The 17828-nt window shown below is 40.8% G+C and overlaps 11 non-coding genes and 61 pseudogenes across 11 annotated transcripts; all 72 read right to left on the bottom strand.

The window, feature by feature from the left end:
- Positions 1 to 62: 62 nt before the first annotated feature.
- Positions 63 to 180, bottom strand: LOC134963245 (5S ribosomal RNA; annotated as a pseudogene).
- Positions 181 to 287: 107 nt separating this feature from the next.
- Positions 288 to 406, bottom strand: LOC134962728 (5S ribosomal RNA). Its single transcript, XR_010188057.1, has one exon. It is a non-coding gene; the product is annotated as a 5S ribosomal RNA (ribosomal RNA).
- Positions 407 to 740: 334 nt separating this feature from the next.
- Positions 741 to 859, bottom strand: LOC134960340 (5S ribosomal RNA; annotated as a pseudogene).
- Positions 860 to 1419: 560 nt separating this feature from the next.
- Positions 1420 to 1538, bottom strand: LOC134964520 (5S ribosomal RNA; annotated as a pseudogene).
- Positions 1539 to 1645: 107 nt separating this feature from the next.
- LOC134959803 (5S ribosomal RNA) lies at positions 1646 to 1764 on the bottom strand (annotated as a pseudogene).
- A 107-nt stretch (positions 1765 to 1871) lies between these two features.
- LOC134962479 (5S ribosomal RNA) lies at positions 1872 to 1990 on the bottom strand (annotated as a pseudogene).
- Positions 1991 to 2097: 107 nt separating this feature from the next.
- Positions 2098 to 2216, bottom strand: LOC134960450 (5S ribosomal RNA; annotated as a pseudogene).
- Positions 2217 to 2323: 107 nt separating this feature from the next.
- LOC134962008 (5S ribosomal RNA) lies at positions 2324 to 2442 on the bottom strand (annotated as a pseudogene).
- Positions 2443 to 2776: 334 nt separating this feature from the next.
- LOC134964188 (5S ribosomal RNA) lies at positions 2777 to 2894 on the bottom strand (annotated as a pseudogene).
- Positions 2895 to 3001: 107 nt separating this feature from the next.
- On the bottom strand, positions 3002 to 3120 carry LOC134961477 (5S ribosomal RNA; annotated as a pseudogene).
- A 108-nt stretch (positions 3121 to 3228) lies between these two features.
- LOC134963675 (5S ribosomal RNA) lies at positions 3229 to 3347 on the bottom strand (annotated as a pseudogene).
- Positions 3348 to 3454: 107 nt separating this feature from the next.
- Positions 3455 to 3573, bottom strand: LOC134963308 (5S ribosomal RNA). Its single transcript, XR_010188111.1, has one exon. It is a non-coding gene; the product is annotated as a 5S ribosomal RNA (ribosomal RNA).
- A 107-nt stretch (positions 3574 to 3680) lies between these two features.
- On the bottom strand, positions 3681 to 3799 carry LOC134961954 (5S ribosomal RNA). The gene has a single exon (XR_010187984.1). It is a non-coding gene; the product is annotated as a 5S ribosomal RNA (ribosomal RNA).
- A 107-nt stretch (positions 3800 to 3906) lies between these two features.
- LOC134964193 (5S ribosomal RNA) lies at positions 3907 to 4025 on the bottom strand (annotated as a pseudogene).
- A 107-nt stretch (positions 4026 to 4132) lies between these two features.
- On the bottom strand, positions 4133 to 4251 carry LOC134964427 (5S ribosomal RNA). The gene has a single exon (XR_010188214.1). It is a non-coding gene; the product is annotated as a 5S ribosomal RNA (ribosomal RNA).
- A 107-nt stretch (positions 4252 to 4358) lies between these two features.
- Positions 4359 to 4477, bottom strand: LOC134964683 (5S ribosomal RNA; annotated as a pseudogene).
- Positions 4478 to 4585: 108 nt separating this feature from the next.
- LOC134958960 (5S ribosomal RNA) lies at positions 4586 to 4703 on the bottom strand (annotated as a pseudogene).
- Positions 4704 to 4810: 107 nt separating this feature from the next.
- Positions 4811 to 4929, bottom strand: LOC134959801 (5S ribosomal RNA; annotated as a pseudogene).
- A 107-nt stretch (positions 4930 to 5036) lies between these two features.
- On the bottom strand, positions 5037 to 5155 carry LOC134964602 (5S ribosomal RNA; annotated as a pseudogene).
- Positions 5156 to 5262: 107 nt separating this feature from the next.
- LOC134961159 (5S ribosomal RNA) lies at positions 5263 to 5381 on the bottom strand (annotated as a pseudogene).
- A 107-nt stretch (positions 5382 to 5488) lies between these two features.
- LOC134960774 (5S ribosomal RNA) lies at positions 5489 to 5607 on the bottom strand (annotated as a pseudogene).
- A 107-nt stretch (positions 5608 to 5714) lies between these two features.
- On the bottom strand, positions 5715 to 5833 carry LOC134962702 (5S ribosomal RNA; annotated as a pseudogene).
- A 107-nt stretch (positions 5834 to 5940) lies between these two features.
- On the bottom strand, positions 5941 to 6059 carry LOC134962589 (5S ribosomal RNA; annotated as a pseudogene).
- Positions 6060 to 6166: 107 nt separating this feature from the next.
- Positions 6167 to 6285, bottom strand: LOC134963412 (5S ribosomal RNA; annotated as a pseudogene).
- Positions 6286 to 6393: 108 nt separating this feature from the next.
- On the bottom strand, positions 6394 to 6512 carry LOC134959829 (5S ribosomal RNA; annotated as a pseudogene).
- A 107-nt stretch (positions 6513 to 6619) lies between these two features.
- On the bottom strand, positions 6620 to 6738 carry LOC134963957 (5S ribosomal RNA; annotated as a pseudogene).
- A 108-nt stretch (positions 6739 to 6846) lies between these two features.
- Positions 6847 to 6964, bottom strand: LOC134964141 (5S ribosomal RNA; annotated as a pseudogene).
- A 107-nt stretch (positions 6965 to 7071) lies between these two features.
- On the bottom strand, positions 7072 to 7190 carry LOC134961546 (5S ribosomal RNA; annotated as a pseudogene).
- A 113-nt stretch (positions 7191 to 7303) lies between these two features.
- LOC134964810 (5S ribosomal RNA) lies at positions 7304 to 7422 on the bottom strand (annotated as a pseudogene).
- A 107-nt stretch (positions 7423 to 7529) lies between these two features.
- Positions 7530 to 7648, bottom strand: LOC134958919 (5S ribosomal RNA; annotated as a pseudogene).
- A 108-nt stretch (positions 7649 to 7756) lies between these two features.
- On the bottom strand, positions 7757 to 7874 carry LOC134964622 (5S ribosomal RNA; annotated as a pseudogene).
- A 107-nt stretch (positions 7875 to 7981) lies between these two features.
- Positions 7982 to 8100, bottom strand: LOC134959163 (5S ribosomal RNA). The gene has a single exon (XR_010187238.1). It is a non-coding gene; the product is annotated as a 5S ribosomal RNA (ribosomal RNA).
- Positions 8101 to 8207: 107 nt separating this feature from the next.
- LOC134961569 (5S ribosomal RNA) lies at positions 8208 to 8326 on the bottom strand (annotated as a pseudogene).
- A 333-nt stretch (positions 8327 to 8659) lies between these two features.
- Positions 8660 to 8778, bottom strand: LOC134964682 (5S ribosomal RNA; annotated as a pseudogene).
- A 108-nt stretch (positions 8779 to 8886) lies between these two features.
- Positions 8887 to 9004, bottom strand: LOC134964361 (5S ribosomal RNA; annotated as a pseudogene).
- A 107-nt stretch (positions 9005 to 9111) lies between these two features.
- On the bottom strand, positions 9112 to 9230 carry LOC134964760 (5S ribosomal RNA; annotated as a pseudogene).
- Positions 9231 to 9337: 107 nt separating this feature from the next.
- On the bottom strand, positions 9338 to 9456 carry LOC134964681 (5S ribosomal RNA; annotated as a pseudogene).
- A 108-nt stretch (positions 9457 to 9564) lies between these two features.
- LOC134963404 (5S ribosomal RNA) lies at positions 9565 to 9682 on the bottom strand (annotated as a pseudogene).
- Positions 9683 to 9789: 107 nt separating this feature from the next.
- On the bottom strand, positions 9790 to 9908 carry LOC134962829 (5S ribosomal RNA; annotated as a pseudogene).
- Positions 9909 to 10015: 107 nt separating this feature from the next.
- On the bottom strand, positions 10016 to 10134 carry LOC134959010 (5S ribosomal RNA). Its single transcript, XR_010187154.1, has one exon. It is a non-coding gene; the product is annotated as a 5S ribosomal RNA (ribosomal RNA).
- Positions 10135 to 10243: 109 nt separating this feature from the next.
- LOC134960598 (5S ribosomal RNA) lies at positions 10244 to 10362 on the bottom strand (annotated as a pseudogene).
- A 333-nt stretch (positions 10363 to 10695) lies between these two features.
- Positions 10696 to 10814, bottom strand: LOC134960870 (5S ribosomal RNA). Its single transcript, XR_010187823.1, has one exon. It is a non-coding gene; the product is annotated as a 5S ribosomal RNA (ribosomal RNA).
- A 107-nt stretch (positions 10815 to 10921) lies between these two features.
- Positions 10922 to 11040, bottom strand: LOC134962116 (5S ribosomal RNA; annotated as a pseudogene).
- A 107-nt stretch (positions 11041 to 11147) lies between these two features.
- Positions 11148 to 11266, bottom strand: LOC134963045 (5S ribosomal RNA; annotated as a pseudogene).
- Positions 11267 to 11373: 107 nt separating this feature from the next.
- LOC134961106 (5S ribosomal RNA) lies at positions 11374 to 11492 on the bottom strand (annotated as a pseudogene).
- Positions 11493 to 11599: 107 nt separating this feature from the next.
- On the bottom strand, positions 11600 to 11718 carry LOC134960269 (5S ribosomal RNA; annotated as a pseudogene).
- Positions 11719 to 11826: 108 nt separating this feature from the next.
- Positions 11827 to 11945, bottom strand: LOC134964831 (5S ribosomal RNA; annotated as a pseudogene).
- A 107-nt stretch (positions 11946 to 12052) lies between these two features.
- On the bottom strand, positions 12053 to 12171 carry LOC134961381 (5S ribosomal RNA). Its single transcript, XR_010187898.1, has one exon. It is a non-coding gene; the product is annotated as a 5S ribosomal RNA (ribosomal RNA).
- Positions 12172 to 12279: 108 nt separating this feature from the next.
- Positions 12280 to 12398, bottom strand: LOC134964202 (5S ribosomal RNA; annotated as a pseudogene).
- Positions 12399 to 12505: 107 nt separating this feature from the next.
- LOC134961667 (5S ribosomal RNA) lies at positions 12506 to 12624 on the bottom strand (annotated as a pseudogene).
- Positions 12625 to 12731: 107 nt separating this feature from the next.
- Positions 12732 to 12850, bottom strand: LOC134963522 (5S ribosomal RNA; annotated as a pseudogene).
- Positions 12851 to 12957: 107 nt separating this feature from the next.
- Positions 12958 to 13076, bottom strand: LOC134961544 (5S ribosomal RNA; annotated as a pseudogene).
- A 107-nt stretch (positions 13077 to 13183) lies between these two features.
- Positions 13184 to 13302, bottom strand: LOC134961105 (5S ribosomal RNA; annotated as a pseudogene).
- A 107-nt stretch (positions 13303 to 13409) lies between these two features.
- Positions 13410 to 13528, bottom strand: LOC134963335 (5S ribosomal RNA; annotated as a pseudogene).
- A 107-nt stretch (positions 13529 to 13635) lies between these two features.
- LOC134961258 (5S ribosomal RNA) lies at positions 13636 to 13754 on the bottom strand. The gene has a single exon (XR_010187874.1). It is a non-coding gene; the product is annotated as a 5S ribosomal RNA (ribosomal RNA).
- Positions 13755 to 13862: 108 nt separating this feature from the next.
- LOC134964201 (5S ribosomal RNA) lies at positions 13863 to 13981 on the bottom strand (annotated as a pseudogene).
- Positions 13982 to 14088: 107 nt separating this feature from the next.
- Positions 14089 to 14207, bottom strand: LOC134960714 (5S ribosomal RNA; annotated as a pseudogene).
- Positions 14208 to 14314: 107 nt separating this feature from the next.
- LOC134962038 (5S ribosomal RNA) lies at positions 14315 to 14433 on the bottom strand (annotated as a pseudogene).
- A 107-nt stretch (positions 14434 to 14540) lies between these two features.
- Positions 14541 to 14659, bottom strand: LOC134958981 (5S ribosomal RNA; annotated as a pseudogene).
- Positions 14660 to 14766: 107 nt separating this feature from the next.
- LOC134961195 (5S ribosomal RNA) lies at positions 14767 to 14885 on the bottom strand (annotated as a pseudogene).
- Positions 14886 to 14992: 107 nt separating this feature from the next.
- LOC134959906 (5S ribosomal RNA) lies at positions 14993 to 15111 on the bottom strand (annotated as a pseudogene).
- Positions 15112 to 15218: 107 nt separating this feature from the next.
- Positions 15219 to 15337, bottom strand: LOC134962649 (5S ribosomal RNA; annotated as a pseudogene).
- Positions 15338 to 15444: 107 nt separating this feature from the next.
- LOC134960712 (5S ribosomal RNA) lies at positions 15445 to 15563 on the bottom strand (annotated as a pseudogene).
- A 107-nt stretch (positions 15564 to 15670) lies between these two features.
- Positions 15671 to 15789, bottom strand: LOC134964459 (5S ribosomal RNA). The gene has a single exon (XR_010188217.1). It is a non-coding gene; the product is annotated as a 5S ribosomal RNA (ribosomal RNA).
- A 107-nt stretch (positions 15790 to 15896) lies between these two features.
- Positions 15897 to 16015, bottom strand: LOC134962580 (5S ribosomal RNA; annotated as a pseudogene).
- A 334-nt stretch (positions 16016 to 16349) lies between these two features.
- LOC134960372 (5S ribosomal RNA) lies at positions 16350 to 16468 on the bottom strand (annotated as a pseudogene).
- Positions 16469 to 16575: 107 nt separating this feature from the next.
- Positions 16576 to 16694, bottom strand: LOC134960702 (5S ribosomal RNA). Its single transcript, XR_010187803.1, has one exon. It is a non-coding gene; the product is annotated as a 5S ribosomal RNA (ribosomal RNA).
- Positions 16695 to 16801: 107 nt separating this feature from the next.
- Positions 16802 to 16920, bottom strand: LOC134964143 (5S ribosomal RNA; annotated as a pseudogene).
- Positions 16921 to 17027: 107 nt separating this feature from the next.
- Positions 17028 to 17146, bottom strand: LOC134960371 (5S ribosomal RNA; annotated as a pseudogene).
- Positions 17147 to 17254: 108 nt separating this feature from the next.
- On the bottom strand, positions 17255 to 17373 carry LOC134958925 (5S ribosomal RNA; annotated as a pseudogene).
- Positions 17374 to 17480: 107 nt separating this feature from the next.
- On the bottom strand, positions 17481 to 17599 carry LOC134960242 (5S ribosomal RNA; annotated as a pseudogene).
- A 107-nt stretch (positions 17600 to 17706) lies between these two features.
- LOC134961162 (5S ribosomal RNA) lies at positions 17707 to 17825 on the bottom strand (annotated as a pseudogene).
- Between the last annotated feature and the right edge of the window lie 3 nt (positions 17826 to 17828).

Here is a 17828-nt window from a genome sequence, read left to right as displayed (position 1 = left end):
ACATAAATGAATACGTTTGAAAAAGGAATGCATCAATAGAATGGTGTTGGCAGTATAAAAACACCTACAGCACCATGTATTTCCAGGTGGTCTCCCATCCGAGTACTAACCAGGCCCAACACTTCTTAGCTTTCAAGATCAGATGAGATTGGGCGTATCCAGTGTGGTGTGGCTGTAGATGAGCTTTGTGATTTTTGTTAGAACTTTTCTACTTATAGCTACTGGTACATAAATGAATAAGTTTGAAAATGGAATGCATCAACAAAACGGTGTTGGCAGTATAAAAATACCTACAACACCTTGTATTCCCAGGTGGTCTCCCATCCAAGTACTTACCAGGCCCAACACTGCTTAGCTTCCAAGATCAGATGAGATTGGACGTTTCCAGTGTGGTGTGGCTGTAGATGAGCTTTGTGGTTTCTGTTAGAACTTTTCTACTTCTAACTACTGGTAAATAAATGAAAAAGTTTGAAAATGGAATGCATCAACAGAACGGAGTTGGCAGTATAAAAATATCTGCAGCACTGTGCATTCCCAGGAGGTTTCCCATCCAAATTCTTATCAGGCCCAGCACTGCTTAGTTTCCAAGATCAGATGAGATTGAGCGTATCCAGTGTGGTGTGGCTGTAGATGAGCTTTGCGGTTTCTGTTAGAACTTTTCTACTTCTAGCTACTGGTACATAACTGAATACGTTTGAAAATAGAATGCATCAACAGAATGGTTATGGCAGTATAAAAAAAACCTACAGCACCTTGTGTTCCTAGGCTGTCTCCCATCCAAGTACTAACCAAGCCCAACACTGCTTAGCTTCCAAGATCAGACGAGATTGGGCGTTTCCAGTGTGGTGTGGCTGTAGATGAGCTTTGTGGTTTCTGTTAGAACTTTTCTACTTCTAACTACTGGTAAATAAATGAAAAAGTTTGAAAATGGAATGCATCAACAGAACGGAGTTGGCAGTATAAAAATATCTGCAGCACCGTGCATTCCCAGGAGGTTTCCCATCCAAATTCTAACCAGACCCAGCACTGCTTAGTTTTCAAGATCAGATGAGATTGAGCGTATCCAGTGTGGTGTGGCTGTAGATGAGCTTTGCGGTTTCTGTTAGAACTTTTCTACTTCTAGCTACTGGTACATAACTGAATACGTTTTAAAATAGAATGCATCAACAGAATGGTGTTGGCAGTTTAAAAAAAAACCTACAGCACCTTGTGTTCCCAGGTTGTCTCACATCCAAGTACTAACCAGGCCCAACACTTCTAAACTTCCAACATCAGATGAGATTGGGCGTTTCCAGTGTGTTGTCGCTGTAGATGAGCTTTGTGGTTTCTGTTAGAACTTTTCTACTTCTATATACTGGTACATAAATGAATAAGATTGAAAATGGAATGCATCAACAGAACTGTGTTGGCAGTGTAAAAAACCTAAAGCACCTTGTATTGCCAGGTGATCTCCCATCCGAGAACTAACCAGGACCAACACTGCTTAGCTTCCAAGATCAGAAGAGATTGGGCGTATCCAGTGTGGTGTGGCTGTAGATGAGCTTTGTGGTTTCTGTTAGAACTTTTCTACTTCTTACTACTGGTACATAAATGAATAAGATTGAAATTGGAATGCATCAACAGAACGGTGTTGGCAGTATAAAAATACCTACAGCACCTTGTATTCCAAAGTGGTCTCCCATCCAAGTACTAACCAGGCCCAACACTGCTTAGCTTCCAAGATCAGATGAGATTGGGTGTATCCAGTGTGGTGTGGCTGAACATGAGCTTTGTAGTTTCTGTTAGTACTTTTCTACTTCTAGCTACTGGTACATTAATGAATAAGTTTGAAAATGGAATGCATCAACAGAACGGTGTTGGCAGTATAAAAATACCTGCAGCACCTTGTATTCCCAGGTGATCTCCCATCAAAGTACTAACCAGTCCCAACACTGCTTAGCTTCCAAGATCAGATGAGATTGGGCGTATCCAGAGTAGTGTGGCTGTAGATGAGCTTTGTGGTTTCTGTTAGAACTTTTCTACTTCTAACTACTGGTACATAAATGAATAATTTTGAAAATGGAATGCATCAACAGAACGGTGTTGGCAGTATGAAAATACCTACAGCACCTCGTATTCCCAGGTGGTCTCCCACCAAAGTACTAAACAGGCCCAACACTGCTTAGCTTCCAAGATCAGATGAGATTGTTTGTATCCAGTGTAGTGTGGCTGTAGATGAGCTTTGTGGTTTCTGTTAGTACTTTTCTACTTCTAACTACTGGTACATAAATGAATAAATTTGAAAATGGAATGCATCAACAGAACGGTGTTGGCAGTATAAAAATACCTGCAGCACCTTGTATTCCCAGGTGGTCTCCCATCCAAGTACTAACCAAACCCAATACTGCTTAGCTTCCAAGATCAGATGAGATTGGGCGTATCCAGTGAGGTGTGGCAGTAGATTAACTTTGTGGTTTCTGTTAGAACTTTTCTACTTCTAGCTACTGGTACATAAATGAATAAGTTTGAAAATGGAATGCATCAACAGAATGGTGTTGGCAGTATAAAAATAACTCCAGCACCTTGTATTCCCAGGTTGTCTCCCATCCAAGTACTAACCAGGCCCAACACTTATTAGCTTCCAAGATCAGATGATATTGGGTGTATCCAGTGTGTGGTGGCTGTAGATAAGCTTTGAGGTTTCTGTTAGAACTTTTCTACTTCTAACTACTGGTACATAAATGAATACGTTTGAAAAAGGAATGCATCAATAGAATGGTGTTGGCAGTATAAAAACACCTACAGCACCTTGTACTTCCAGGTGGTCTCCCATCCGAGTACTAACCAGGCCCAACAATTCTTAACTTTCAAGATCAGATGAGATTGGGCGTATCCAGTGTGGTGTGGCTGTAGATGAGCTTTGTGTTTTCTGTTAGAACTTTTCTACTTATAGCTACTGGTACACAAATGAATAAGTTTGAAAATGGAATGCATCAACAGTACGGTATTGGCAGTATAAAAATACCTACAGCACCTTGTATTGCCAGGTGGTCTCCCATCCATGTACTAACCAGGCCCAACACTGCTAAGCTTCCAAGATCAGATGAGATTGGGCGTATCCAGTGTGGTGTGGCTGTAGATGAGCTTTGTGGTTTCTATTTAGAACTTTTCTACTTCTAACTACTGGTACATAAATGAATAAGTTTGAAAATGGAATGCATCAACAGTACGGTATTGGCAGTATAAAAATACCTACAGCACCTTGTATTGCCAGGTGGTCTCCCATCCAAGTTCTAACCAGGCCCAACACTGCTAAGCTTCCAAGATCAGATGAGATTGGTCGTATCCAGTGTGGTGTGGCTGTAGATGAGCTTTGTGATTTTTGTTAGAACTTTTCTACTTCTAACTACTGGTACATAAATGAATAAGTTTGAAAATGGAATGCATCAACAGAACGGTGTTGGCAGTATAAAAATGCCTACAGCACCTTGTATTCCCAGGTGGTCTCCCATCAAAGTACTTACCAGGCCCAACACTGCTTAGCTTCCAAGATCAGATGAGATTGGGCGTATCCAGTGTGGTGTGGCTGCAGATGAGCTTTATGGTTTTTGTTAGAACTTTTCTACTTCTAACTACTGGTACATAAATGAATACTTTTGAAAATGGAATGCATCAACAGAACGGTGTTGGCAGTATAAAAATACCTACAGCACCTCAAATTCCCAGGTGGCCTCCCAACCAAGTACTAAACAGGCCCAACACTGCTTAGCTTCCAAGATCAGATGAGATTGGGCGTTTCCAGTGTGGTGTGGCTGTAGATGAGCTTTGTGGTTTCTGTTAGAACTTTTCTACTTCTAACTACTGGTAAATAAATGAAAAAGTTTGAAAATGGAATGCATCAACAGAACGGAGTTGGCAGTATAAAAATATCTGCAGCACCGTGCATTCCCAGGAGGTTTCCCATCCAAATTCTAATCAGGCCCAGCACTGCTTAGTTTCCAAGATCAGATGAGATTGAGCGTATCCAGTGTGGTGTGGCTGTAGATGAGCTTTGCGGTTTCTGTTAGAACTTTTCTACTTCTAACTACTGGTACATAAATGAATAAGTTTGAAAATGGAATGCATCAACAGAACGGTGTTGGCAGTATAAAAATACCTACAGCACCTTGTATTCCCAGGTGGTCTCCCATCCAAGTACTAAGCAAGCCCAATACTGCTTAGCTTCCAAGATCAGATGAGATTGGGCGTATCCAGTGTGGTGTGGCTGTAGATGAACTTTGCGGTTTCTGTTAGAACTTTTCTACTTCTAGCTACTGGTACATAAATGAATAAGTTTGAAAATGGAATGCATCAACAGAATGGTGTTGGCAGTATAAAAATAACTCCAGCACCTTGTATTCCCAGGTTGTCTCCCATCCAAGTACTAACCAGGCCCAACACTTCTTAGCTTCCAAGATCAGATGATATTGGGTGTATCCAGTGTGTTGTGGCTGTAGATAAGCTTTGAGGTTTCTGTTAGAACTTTTCTACTTCTAACTACTGGTACATAAATGAATACGTTTGAAAAAGGAATGCATCAATAGAATGGTGTTGGCAGTATAAAAACACCTACAGCACCTTGTGTTTCCAGGTGGTCTCGCATCCAAGTACTAACCAGGCCCAACAATTCTTAGCTTTCAAGATCAGATGAGATTGGGCGTATCCAGTGTGGTGTGGCTGTAGATGAGCTTTGTGTTTTCTGTTAGAACTTTTCTACTTCTAACTACTGGTACATAAATGAATAAGATTGAAATTGGAATGCATCAACAGAACGGTGTTGGCAGTATAAAAATACCTACAGCACCTTGTATTCCAAAGTGGTCTCCCATCCAAGTACTAACCAGGCCCAACACTGCTTAGCTTCCAAGATCAGATGAGATTGGGTGTATCCAGTGTGGTGTGGCTGAACATGAGCTTTGTGGTTTCTGTTAGAACTTTTCTACTTCTAGCTACTGGTACATTAATGAATAAGTTTGAAAATGGAATGCATCAACAGAACGGTGTTGGCAGTATAAAAATACCTGCAGCACCTTGTATTCCCAGGTGATCTCCCATCAAAGTACTAACCAGTCTCAACACTGCTTAGCTTCCAAGATCAGATGAGATTGGGCATATCCAGAGTTGTGTGGCTGTAGGTGAGCTTTGTGGTTTCTGTTAGAACTTTTCTACTTCTAACTAATGGTACATAAATGAATAATTTTGAAAATGGAATGCATCAACAGAACGGTGTTGGCAGTATAAAAATACCTACAGCACCTCGTATTCCCAGGTGGTCTCCCACCAAAGTACTAAACAGGCCCAACACTGCTTATCTTCCAAGATCAGATGAGATTGTTCGTATCCAGTGTAGTGTGGCTGTAGATGAGCTTTGTGGTTTCTGTTAGTACTTTTCTACTTCTAACTACTGGTACATAAATTAATAAATTTGAAAATGGAATGCATCAACAGAACGGTGTTGGCAGTATAAAAATACCTGCAGCACCTTGTATTCCCAGGTGGTCTCCCATCCAAGTACTAACCAAACCCAATACTGCTTAGCTTCCAAGATCAGATGAGATTGGGCGTATCCAGTGTGGTGTGGCTGTAGATTAACTTTGTAGTTTCTGTTAGAACTTTTCTACTTCTAGCTACTGGTACATAAATGAATAAGTTTGAAAATGGAATGCATCAACAGAATGGTGTTGGCAGTATAAAAATAACTCCAGCACCTTGTATTCCCAGGTTGTCTCCCATCCAAGTACTAACCAGGCCCAACACTGCTTAGCTTCCAAGATCAGATGAGATCGGGCGTATCCAGTGTGCTGTGGCTGTAGATAAGCTTTGTGGTTTCTATTAGAACTTTTCTACTTCTAACTAATGGTACATAAATTAATAAGTTTGAAAATGGAATGCATCAACAGAACGGTATTGGCAGTATAAAAATACCTACAGCACCTTGTATTCCCAGGTTGTCTCCCATCTAAGTACTAACCAGGCCCAACACTGCTTAGCTTCCAAGAACAGATGAGATTGGGCGTATCCAGTGTGGTGCGCCTGTAGATGAGCTTTGTGGTTTCTATTAGAACTTTTCTACTTCTAACTAATGGTACATAAATGAATAAGTTTGAAAATGGAATGCATCAACAGTACGGTATTGGCAGTATAAAAATACCTACAGCACCTTTTATTGCCAGGTAGTCTCCCATCCAAGTACTAACCAGGCCCAATACTGCTAAGCTTCCAAGATCAGATGAGATTGGGCGTATCCAGTGTGGTGTGGCTGTAGATGAGCTTTTTTGATTTTTGTTAGAACTTTTCTACTTCTAACTACTGGTACATAAATGAATAAGTTTGAAAATGGAATGCATCAACAGAACTGTGTTGGCAGTACAAAAATACCTACAGCACTTTGTATTCCCAGGTGGTCTCCCATCCAAGTACTAACCAGGCCCAACACTGCTTAGCTTTCAAGATCAGATGAGATTGGGCGTATCCAGTGTGGTGTGGCTGCAGATGAGCTTTGTGGTTTTTGTTAGAACGTTTCTACTTCTAACTAATGGTACATAAATTAATAAGTTTGAAAATGGAATGCATCAACAGTACGGTATAGGCAGTATAAAAATACCTACAGCACCTTGTATTGCCAGGTGGTCTCCCATCCAAGTACTAACCAGGCCGAACACTGTTAAGCTTCCAAGATCAGATGAGATTGGTCGTATCCAGTGTGGTGTGGCTGTAGATGAGCTTTGTGATTTTTGTTAGAACTTTTCTACTTCTAACTACTGGTACGTAAATGAATAACTTTGAAAATGGAATGCATCAATAGAATGGTGTTGGCAGTATAAAAACACCTACAGCACCTTGTATTTCCAGGTGGTCTCCCATCCGAGTACTAACCAGGCCCAACACTTTTTAGCTTTCAAGATCAGATGAGATTGGGCATATCCAGTGTGGTGTGGCTGTAGATAAGCTTTGTGTTTTCTGTTAGAACTTTTCTACTTATAGCTACTGGTACACAAATGAATAAGTTTGAAAATGGAATGCATCAACAGAATGGTGTTGGCAGTATAAAAATACCTACAGCACCTTGTATTCCCAGGTGGTCTCCCATCCAAGTACTAACCAGGCCCAACACTGCTTAGCTTCAGAGATCAGATGAGATTGGGCGTATCCAGTGTGTTGTGGCTGTAGCTGTAGATAATCTTAGTGGTTTCTGTTAGAACTTTTCTACTACTAACTACTGGTAAATAAATGAAAAAGTTTGAAAATGGAATGCATCAACAGAACGGAGTTGGCAGTATAAAAATATCTGCAGCACCTTGCATTCCCAGGTGGTTTCCCATCCAAATACTAACCAGGCCCAGCACTGCTTAGTTTACAAGATCATAAGAGATTGGACGTATCCAGTGTGGTGTGGCTGTAGATGAACTTTGCGGTTTCTGTTAGAACTTTTCTACTTCTAGCTACTGGTACATAAATGAATAAGTTTGAAAATGGAATGCATCAACAAAATGGTGTTGGCAGTATAAAAATAACTCCAGCACCTTGTATTCCCAGGTTGTCTTCCATCCAAGTACTAACCAGGCCCAACACTTCTTAGCTTCCAAGATCAGATGATATTGGGTGTATCCAGTGTGTTGTGGCTGTAGATAAGCTTTGAGGATTCTGTTAGAACTTTTCTACTTCATACTACTGGTACATAAATGAATACGTTTGAAAAAGGAATGCATCAATAGAATGGTGTTGGCAGTATAAAAACACCTACAGCACCTTGTATTTCCAGGTGGTCTCCCATCCAAGTACTAACCAGACCCAACAATTCTTAGCTTTCAAGATCAGATGAGATTGGGCGTATCCAGTGTGGTGTGGCTGTAGATGAGCTTTGTGTTTTCTTTTAGAACTTTTCTACTTATAGCTACTGGTACACAAATGAATAAGTTTGAAAATGGAATGCATTAACAGAACGGTGTTGGCAGTATAAAAATACATACAGCACCTTGTATTCCCAGGTGGTCTCCCATCTAAGTACTAACCAGGCCCAACACTGCTTAGCTTCCAAGATCAGATGAGATTGGGCGTATCCAGTGTGGTGTGGTTGTAGATGAGCTTTGTGGTTTCTATTAGAACTTTTCTACTTCTAACTACTGGTACATAAATGAATAAGTTTGAAAATGGAATGCATCAACAGTACGGTATTGGCAGTATAAAAATACCTACAGCACCTTGTATTGCCAGGTGGTCTCCCATCCAAGTACTAACCAGGCCCAACACTGCTAAGCTTCCAAGATCAGATGAGATTGGTCGTATCCAGTGTGGTGTGGCTGTAGATGAGCTTTGTGATTTTTGTTAGAACTTTTCTACTTCTAACTACTGGTAAATAAATCAAAAAGTTTGAAAATGGAATGCATCAACAGAACGGAGTTGGCAGTATAAAAATATCTGCAGCACCTTGCATTCCCAGGTCGTTTCCCATCCAAATACTAACCAGGCCCAGCACTGCTTAGTTTACAAGATCATAAGAGATTGGACGTATCCAGTGTGGTGTGGCTGTAGATGAACTTTGCGGTTTCTGTTAGAACTTTTCTACTTCTAGCTACTGGTACATAAATGAATAAGTTTGAAAATGGAATGCATCAACAGAATGGTGTTGGCAGTATAAAAATAACTCCAGCACCTTGTATTCCCAGGTTGTCTCCCATCCAAGTACTAACCAGGCCCAACACTTCTTAGCTTCCAAGATCAGATGATATTGGGTGTATCCAGTGTGTTGTGGCTGTAGATAAGCTTTGAGGTTTCTGTTAGAACTTTTCTACTTCTAACAACTGGTACATAAATGAATACGTTTGAAAAAGGAATGCATCAATAGAATTGTGTTGGCAGTATAAAAACTCCTACAGCACCTTGTATTGCCAGGTGGTCTCCCATCCGAGTACTAACCAGGCCCAACACTTCTTAGCTTTCAAGATCAGATGAGATTGGGCGTATCCAGTGTGGTGTAGCTGTAGATGAGCTTTGTGACTTTTGTTAGAACTTTTCTACTTCTAACTACTGGTAAATAAATGAAAAAGTTTGAAAATGGAATGCATCAACAGAACGGAGTTGGCAGTATAAAAATATCTGCAGCACCTTGCATTCCCAGGAGGTTTCCCATCCAAATACTAACCAGGCCCAGCACTGCTTAGTTTACAAGATCATAAGAGATTGGACGTATCCAGTGTGGTGTGGCTGTAGATGAACTTTGCGGTTTCTGTTAGAACTTTTCTACTTCTAGCTACTGGTACATAAATGAATAAGTTTGAAAATGGAATGCATCAACAGAATGGTGTTGGCAGTATAAAAATAACTCCAGCACCTTGTATTCCCAGGTTGTCTCCCATCCAAGTACTAACCAGGCCCAACACTTCTTAGCTTCCAAGATCAGATGATATTGGGTGTATCCAGTGTGTTGTGGCTGTAGATAAGCTTTGAGGTTTCTGTTAGAACTTTTCTACTTCTAACTACTGGTACATAAATGAATACGTTTGAAAAAGGAATGCATCAATAGAATGGTGTTGGCAGTATAAAAACTCCTACAGCACCTTGTATTTCCAGGTGGTCTCCCATCCGAGTACTAACCAGGCCCAACACTTCTTAGCTTTCAAGATCAGATGAGATTGGGTGTATCCAGTGTGGTGTGGCTGCAGATGAGCTTTGTGGTTTTTGTTAGAACGTTTCTACTTCTAACTAATGGTACATAAATTAATAAGTTTGAAAATGGAATGCATCAACAGTACGGTATTGGCAGTATAAAAATACCTACAGCACCTTGTATTGCCAGGTGGTCTCCCATCCAAGTACTAACCAGGCCCAACACTGTTAAGCTTCCAAGATCAGATGAGATTGGTCGTATCAAGTGTGGTGTGGCTGTAGATGAGCTTTGTGGTTTTTGTTAGAACTTTTCTACTTCTAACTACTGGTACATAAATTAATACTTTTGAAAATGGAATGCATCAACAGAACGGTGTTGGCAGTATAAAAATACCTACAGCACCTCATATTCCCAGGTGGTCTCCCACCCAAGTACTAAACAGGCCCAACACTGCTTAGCATCCAAGATCAGATGAGATTGGGCGTTTCCAGTGTGATGTGGCTGTAGATGAGCTTTGTGGTTTTTGTTAGAACTTTTCTACTTCTAGCTACTGGTACATAACTGAATACGTTTGAAAATAGAATGCAACAACAGAATGGTGTTGGCAGTATAAAAAAAAACCTACAGCACCTTGTGTTCCCAGATTGTCTCCCATCCAAGTACTAACCAGGCACAACACTGCTTAGCTTCCAAGATCAGATGAGATTGGGCGTTTCCAGTGTGGTGTGGCTGTAGATGAGCTTTGTGGTTTCTGTTAGAACTTTTCTACTTCTAACTACTGGTACATGAATGAATACGTTTGAAAATGGAATGCATCAACAGAACGGTGTTGGCAGTATAAAAATTCCTACAGCTTCTTGTATTGCCAGGTTGTCTCCCATCCAAGTACTAACCACGACCAACACTGCTTAGTTTCCAAGATCAGATGAGATTGGACGTATCCAGTGTTGTGTGGCTGTAGATGAGCTTTTTGGTTTCTGTTAGAACTTTTCTACTTCTAACTACTGGTACATAAATTAATAAGTTTGAAAATGGAATGCTTCAACAGAACGGTGTTGGCAGTATAAAATTACCTACAGCACCTTGTATTCTCAGGTGGTCTCCCATGCAAGTACTAACCAGGCCCAACACTGCTTAGCTTCCAAGATCAGATGAGACTGGGTGCATCCAGTGTGGTGTGGCTGTAGATGAGCTTTGTGGTTTCTGTTAGAACTTTTCTACTTCTAACTACTGGTACATAAATTAAAAAGTTTGAAAATGGAATGCATCAACAGAACGGTTTTGGCAGTATAAAAATACCCACAGCACCTTTTATTCCCAGGTGGTCTCCCATCCAAGTACTAACCAGGCCCAACACTGCTAAGCTTCCAAGATCAGATGAGATTGGAAGTATCCAGTGTGGTGTGGCTGCAGCTGAGCTTTGTTGTTTCTGTTAGAACTTTTCTACTTCTAACTACTGGTACATAAATGAATAAGATTAAAAATGGAATGCATCAACAGAACGGTGTTGGCAGTATAAAAATATCTAAAGCACTTCGTATTCCCAGGTTATCTCCCACCCAAGTACTAAACAGGCCCAACACTGCTTAGCTTCCAAGATCAGATGAGATTGTGTGTATCCAGTGTGGTATGGCTGTAGATGAGCTTTGTGGTTTCTGTTAGAACTTTTCTACTTCTAACTACTGGTAAATAAATGAAAAAGTTTGAAAATGGAATGCATCAACAGAACGGAGTTGGCAGTATAAAAATATCTGCAGCACCTTGCATTCCCAGGAGGTTTCCCATCCAAGTACTAACCAGGCCCAGCACTGCTTAGTTTCCAAGATCAGATGAGATTGGGCGTATCCAGTGTGATGTGGCTGTAGATGAGCTTTGCGGTTTCTGTTAGAACTTTTCTACTTCTAGCTACTGGTACATAAATAAATAAGTTTGAAAATGGAATGCTTCAACAGAATGGTGTTGGCAATATAAAAATACCTACAGCACCTTGTATTCCCAGGAGGCCTCCCATCCAAGTACTAACCAGGCCCAACACTTCTTAGCTTCCAAGATCAGATGAGATTGGGCGTATCCAGTATGGTGTGGCTGTAGCTGAGTTTTTTGGTTTCTGTTAGAACTTTTCTACTTCTAACTACTGGTACATAAATGAATAAGTTTGAAAATGGAATGCATCAACAGAACGGTGTTTTAAAGTATAAAAATACCTACAGCACGTTGTATTGCCAGGTGGTCTCTCATCCAAGTACTAACCAGGACCAACACTGCTTAGCTTGCAAGATCAGATGAGATTGGGCATATCCAGTGTGGTGTGGCTGTAGATGAGCTTTGTGGTTTCTGTTACAACTTTTCTACTTCTAACTACTGGTACATAAATGAATAAGATTGAAAATGGAATGCATCAAGAGAACAGTGTTTGCAGTATAAAAATACCTACAGCACCTTGCATTCCCAGGTGGTCTCCCATCCAAGTACTAACCAGGCCCAACACTGCTTAGCTTCCAAGATCAGATGAGATTGGGTGTATCCAGTGTGGTGTGGCTGTAGATGAGCTTTGTGGTTTCTGTTAGAACTTTTCTACTTCTAACTACTGGTAAATAAATGAACAAAGTTTGAAAATGGAATGCATCAACAGATCGGAGTTGGCAGTATAAAAATATCTGCAGCACCTTGCATTCCCAGGTGGTTTCCCATCCAAATACTAACCAGGCCCAACACTGCTTAGTTTCCAAGGTCAGAAGAGATTGGGCGTATCCACTGTGGTGTTGCTGTAGATGAACTTTGCGGTTTCTGTTAGAACTTTTCTACTTCTAGCTACTGGTACATAAATGAATACGTTTGAAAATGGAATGCATCAACAGAATGGTGTTGGCAGTATAAAAATACCTCCAGCACCTTGTATTCCCAGGTTGTCTCCCATCCAAGTACTAACCAGGCCCAACACTGCTTAGCTTCCAAGATCAGATGAGATTGTGCGTATCCAGTGTGGTGTGGCTGTAGATGAGCTTTGTGGTTTCTGTTAGAACTTTTCTACTTCTAACTACTGGTACATAAATTAAAAAGTTTGAAAATGGAATGCATCAACAGAACGGTTTTGGCAGTATAAAAATACCCACAGCACCTTTTATTCATAGGTGGTCTCCCATCCAAGTACTAACCAGGCCCAACACTGCTAAGCTTCCAAGATCAGATGAGATTGGAAGTATCCAGTGTGGTGTGGCTGCAGCTGAGCTTTGTTGTTTCTGTTAGAACTTTTCTACTTCTAACTACTGGTACATAAATGAATAAGATTAAAAATGGAATGCATCAACAGAACGGTGTTGGCAGTATAAAAATATCTAAAGCACCTCGTATTCCCAGGTTATCTCCCACCCAAGTACTAAACAGGCCCAACACTGCTTAGCTTCCAAGATCAGATGAGATTGTGTGTATCCAGTGTGGTATGGCTGTAGATGAGCTTTGCGGTTTCTGTTAGAACTTTTCTACTTCTAACTACTGGTAAATAAATGAAAAAGTTTGAAAATGGAATGCATCAACAGAACGGAGTTGGCAGTATAAAAATATCTGCAGCACCTTGCATTCCCAGGAGGTTTCCCATCCAAGTACTAACCAGGCCCAGCACTGCTTAGTTTCCAAGATCAGATGAGATTGGGCGTATCCAGTGTGATGTGGCTGTAGATGAGCTTTGCGGTTTCTGTTAGAACTTTTCTACTTCTAGCTACTGGTACATAAATAAATAAGTTTGAAAATGGAATGCTTCAACAGAATGGTGTTGGCAATATAAAAATACCTACTGCACCTTGTATTCCCAGGAGTCCTCCCATCCAAGTACTAACCAGGCCCAACACTTCTTAGCTTCCAAGATCAGATGAGATTGGGCGTATCCAGTATGGTGTGGCTGTAGCTGAGTTTTTTGGTTTCTGTTAGAACTTTTCTACTTCTAACTACTGGTACATAAATGAATAAGTTTGAAAATGGAATGCATCAAGAGAACAGTGTTTGCAGTATAAAAATACCTACAGCACCTTGCATTCCCAGGTGGTCTCCCATCCAAGTACTAACCAGGCCCAACACTGCTTAGCTTCCAAGATCAGATGAGATTGGGTGTATCCAGTGTGGTGTGGCTGTAGATGAGCTTTGTGGTTTCTGTTAGAACTTTTCTACTTCTAACTACTGGTAAATAAATGAACAAAGTTTGAAAATGGAATGCATCAACAGATCGGAGTTGGCAGTATAAAAATATCTGCAGCACCTTGCATTCCCAGGTGGTTTCCCATCCAAATACTAACCAGGCCCAACACTGCTTAGTTTCCAAGGTCAGAAGAGATTGGGCGTATCCACTGTGGTGTTGCTGTAGATGAACTTTGCGGTTTCTGTTAGAATTTTTCTACTTCTAGCTACTGGTACATAAATGAATACGTTTGAAAATGGAATGCATCAACAGAATGGTGTTGGCAGTATAAAAATACCTCCAGCACCTTGTATTCCCAGGTTGTCTCCCATCCAAGTACTAACCAGGCCCAACACTGCTTAGCTTCCAAGATCAGATGAGATCGGGCGTATCCAGTGTGGTGTGGCTGTAGATAAGCTTTGTGGTTTCTATTAGAACTTTTCTACTTCTAACTAATGGTACATAAATGAATAAGTTTGAAAATGGAATGCATCGACAGAACGGTATTGGCAGTATAAAAATACCTACAGCACCTTGTATTCCCAGGTTGTCTCCCATCTAAGTACTAACCAGGCCCAACACTGCTTAGCTTCCAAGAACAGATGAGATTGGGTGTATCCAGTGTGGTGCGCCTGTAGATGAGCTTTGTGGTTTCTATTAGAACTTTTCTACTTCTAACTAATGGTACATAAATGAATAAGTTTGAAAATGGAATGCATCAACAGTACGGTATTGGCAGTATAAAAATACCTACAGCACCTTGTATTGCCAGGTGGTCTCCCATCCAAGTACTAACCAGGCCCAATACTGCTAAGCTTCCAAGATCAGAGGAGATTGATCGTATCCAGTGTGGTGTAGCTGTGGATGAGCTTTGTGATTTTTGTTAGAACTTTTCTACTTCTAACTACTGGTACATAAATGAATAAGTTTGAAAATGGAATGCATCAACAGAACGGTGTTGGCAGTGTAAAATTACCTACAGCACCTTGTGTTCCCAGGTTGTCTCCCATCCAAGTACTAACCAGGCCCAACACTGCTTAGCTTCCAAGATGAGATGAGATTGGGCGTTTCCAGTGTGGTGTGGCTGTAGATGAGCTTTGTGGTTTCTGTTAGAACTTTTCTACTTCTAACTACTGGTACATAAATAAATAAGTTTGAAAATGGAATGCTTCAACAGAATGGTGTTGGCAATATAAAAATACCTACAGCACCTTGTATTCCCAGGTGGCCTCCCATCCAAGTACTAACCAGGCCCAACACTTCTTAACTTCCAAGATCAGATGAGATTGGGCGTATCCAGTATGGTGTTGCCGTAGATGAGCTTTGTGGTTTCTGTTAGAACTTTTCTACTTCTAAATACTGGTACATAAATGAATAAGTTTGAAAATGGAATGCATCAACAGAACGGTGTTTGCAGTATAAAAATACCTACAGCACCTTGTATTGCCAGGTAGTCTCCCATCCAAGTACTAACCAGGACCAACACTGCTTAGCTTCCAAGATCAGATGAGATTGGGCGTATCCAGTGTTGTGTGGCTGTAGATGAGCTTTGTGGTTTCTGTTAGAACTTTTCTACTTCTAACTACTGGTACATAAATGAATAAGTTTGAAAATGGAATGCATCAACAGAATGGTGTTTGCAGTATAAAAATACCTACAGCACCTTGTATTGCCAGGTGGTCTCCCATACAAGTACTAACCAGGCCAAACACTGCTTAGCTTCCAAGATCAGATGAGATTGGGTGTATCCAGTGTGGTGTGGCTGTAGATAAGCTTTGTCATTTCTATTAGAACTTTTCTACTTCTAACTAATGGTACATAAATGAATAATTTTGAAAATGGAATGCATCAACAGAACGGTGTTGGCAGTATAAAAATACCTACAGCACCTCATATTCCCAGGTGGTCTCCCACCCAAGTACTAACCAGGCCCAACACTGCTTAGCTTCCAAGATCAGATGAGATTGGGCGTATCCAGTGTGGTGTGGCTGTAGATGAGCTTTGTGGTTTCTATTAGAACTTTTCTACTTCTAACTAATGGTACATAAATGCATAAGTTTGAAAATGGAATGCATCAACAGTACGGTATTGGCAGTATAAAAATACCTACAGCACCTTGTATTGCCAGGTGGTCTCCCATCCAAATACTAACCAGGCCCAACACTGCTAAGCTTCCAAGATCAGTTGAGATTGGTCGTATCCAGTGTGGTGTGGCTGTAGATGAGCTTTGTGATTTTTGTTAGAACTTTTCTACTTCTAGCTACTGGTACATAACTGAATACGTTTGAAAATAGAATGCATCAACAGAATGGTGTTGGCAGTATAAAAAAAACCTACAGCACATTGTGTTCCCTGGTTGTCTCACATACAAGTACTAACCAGGCCCAACACTTCTTAGCTTCCAACATCAGATGAGATTGGGCGTATCCAGTGTGTTGTGGCTGTAGATGAGCTTTGTGGTTTCTGTTAGAACTTTTCTACTTCTATCTACTGGTACATAAATGAATAAGATTGAAAATGGAATGCATCAACAGAACGGTGTTGGCAGTATAAAAAAACCTACAGCACCTTGTATTCCCAGGTTGTCTTCCATCCAAGTACTAACCAGGCCCAACACTGCTTAGCTTCCAAGATCAGATGAGATTGGGTGTATCCAGTTTGGTGTGGCTGTAGATGAGCTTTGTGGTTTCTGTTAGAACTTTTCTACTACTAACTACTGGTACATGAATGAATAAGTTTGAAAATGGAATGCATCAACAGAACGGTGTTGGCAGTATAAAAATACCTACAGCACCTTGTATTCCCAGGTGGTCTCCCATCCAAGTACTAACCAGGCCCAACACTGCTTAGCTTCCAAGATCAGATGAGATTGGGTGTTTCCAGTGTGGTGTGGCTGTAGATGATCTTTGTGGTTTCTGTTAGAACTTTTCTACTTCTTACTACTGGTAAATAAATGAAAAAGTTTGAAAATGGAATGCATCAACAGAACGGAGTTGGCAGTATATAAATATCTGCAGCACCGTGCATTCCCAGGAGGTTTCCCATCCAAATTCTAACCAGGCCCAGCACTGCTTAGTTTCCAAGATCAGATGAGATTGAGCGTATCCAGTGTGGTGTGGCTGTAGATGAGCTTTGCGGTTTCTGTTAGAACTTTTCTACTTCTATCTACTGGTACATAAATGAATAAGATTGAAAATGGAATGCATCAACAGAACGGTGTTGGCAGTATAAAAAAACCTACAGCACCTTGTATTCCCAGGTTGTCTTCCATCCAAGTACTAACCAGGCCCAACACTGCTTAGCTTCCAAGATCAGATGAGATTGGGTGTATCCAGTTTGGTGTGGCTGTAGATGAGCTTTGTGGTTTCTGTTAGAACTTTTCTACTACTAGCTACTGGTACATAACTGAATACGTTTGAAAATAAAATGCATCAACAGAATGGTGTTGGCAGTATAAAAAAAACCTACAGCACCTTGTGTTCCCAGGTTGTCTCACATCCAAGTACTAACCAGGCCCAAAACTTCTTAGCTTCCAACATCAGATGAGATTGGGTGTATCCAGTGTGTTGTGGCTGTAGATGAGCTTTGTGGTTTCTGTTAGAACTTTTCTACTTCTAACTACTGGTACATAAACGAATAAGTTTGAAAATGGAATGCATCAACAGAACGGTTTTTGCAGTATAAAAATACCTACAGCACCTTGTGTTCCCAGGTGGTCTCACATCCAAGTACTAACCAGGCCCAACACTTCTTAGCTTCCAAGATCAGATGAGATTGGGCGTATCCAGTGTGGTGTGGCTGTAGATAAGCTTTGTGGTTTCTGTTAGAACTTTTCTACTTCTAACTACTGGTACATAAATGAATACGTTTGAAAATGTAATGCATCAACAGAATGGTCTTGGCAGTATAAAAACACCTACAGCACCTTGTATTCCCAGGTGGTCTCCCATCCGAGTACCATCCAGGCCCAACACTTCTGAGCTTCCAAGATCAGATGAGATTGGGCGTATCCAGTGTGGTGTGGCTGTAGATGAG

Source organism: Pseudophryne corroboree, chromosome 9, assembly GCF_028390025.1.
Source record: "Pseudophryne corroboree isolate aPseCor3 chromosome 9, aPseCor3.hap2, whole genome shotgun sequence".
Taxonomy (NCBI): Eukaryota; Metazoa; Chordata; class Amphibia; order Anura; family Myobatrachidae; genus Pseudophryne; species Pseudophryne corroboree.
This window is presented reverse-complemented; position numbering and strand designations above follow the sequence as displayed.